Genomic DNA, 1,208 nt, shown 5'->3' with positions numbered 1-1,208 from the left:
AAACAGCGGAGCCACCAGACACAGCAGAAGTCGATGACGGGACAATGGGACATGATGGGTGAGGGCCTAACACAAAGGAATATATCTAAATGTATATGGCCTGTGGAAGGTTACAGAGTAGAATAAAATGTGCTTAATGTGCATGCGTGTGTGTGTGTGTGTGCATGTGTGTGTGTGTGTGTGTGTGTGTGTGTGTGTGTGTGTGTGTGTGTGTGTGTGTGTGTGTGTGTGTGTGTGTGTGTGTGCGTGCGTCTGTGTGTATGTGCGTGGGACGTGTCCACGGGACCGGGACGTCGTGCACCCGCAGACACGGCTGTAGCACCAGCAGCCTCTAACACGGTGTGTCTAATGCTCCTATTTAGTGTCTGAGATGCAGCGGCGCGTGGCCCCCAGGTCTCCGGGAGGGGAGCGCGGAGAGCACCTAGACCGCGCCAGCTGTGGCCCCCGAACGGGAGACAAAAGCCCCCCCGGAGGAAGTAGCGCATCGTTGAAGATGGGACTAAAAACCATGTCAATTCGCTTGTGTGTTTGGGCACTGCCCTCTGGATACGCCGCGCCGCCGACCGGGGCTACTTTTCACGGTGAATATGGCGGTGGAGAGAGGAACGCGGGGGGAGACACACACGGCCACCGAAGGGCAGCCGGGGACTATAAGACGTGATGATGGAGAGAGAATGCATGGGGGAGAAGTGACAGACGGCGATAATGATTTCCATTAGCTGTTTTATATGGTAGGCCTACATCTGGTAACAAATCCAATATCAAGGACGAGGGGTCGTGTGGGACGTTTAGATCAAAACGAAGCGACACGAGCCGCTAATGCATACTGCACTCTATTCCAAGCAAACGAAGCGCAAACGGAGAGAGAACACAGGGCGCCCTTTAGTGCATCAGTCTTTTCATTGTAGTTTATTTGTAATCGTTTGATGGGAGGGGAGTCTCTTTGTCAATCGGCATCAAAGGTGAGCCAACCTACCATGCTGGTTGTGTTTGTATGTATATGGGTCTCTGTCTGGGCGGCTACGTGGCGCAGTGGGCAAGGTGCTCGCAACGAATGCTGGAGACTAGGCTCGAACAGGATGCCTCCTGTTCGAGCCCCGCTCTCCACATTGCTTTCAGTTTAGCTGGTCGTCCACAGTAATACACATTGGCCGTATTACGGGGAGGGAAACTGAAGGGTGGGGATCGGGCGTTGTGGACAGCGACTC

The sequence above is a fragment of the Notolepis coatsorum genome (assembly GCF_963971535.1).
Source record: "Notolepis coatsorum genome assembly, chromosome: 3".
In the NCBI taxonomy this organism is placed as follows: domain Eukaryota; kingdom Metazoa; phylum Chordata; class Actinopteri; order Aulopiformes; family Paralepididae; genus Notolepis; species Notolepis coatsorum.
This window is presented reverse-complemented; position numbering follows the sequence as displayed.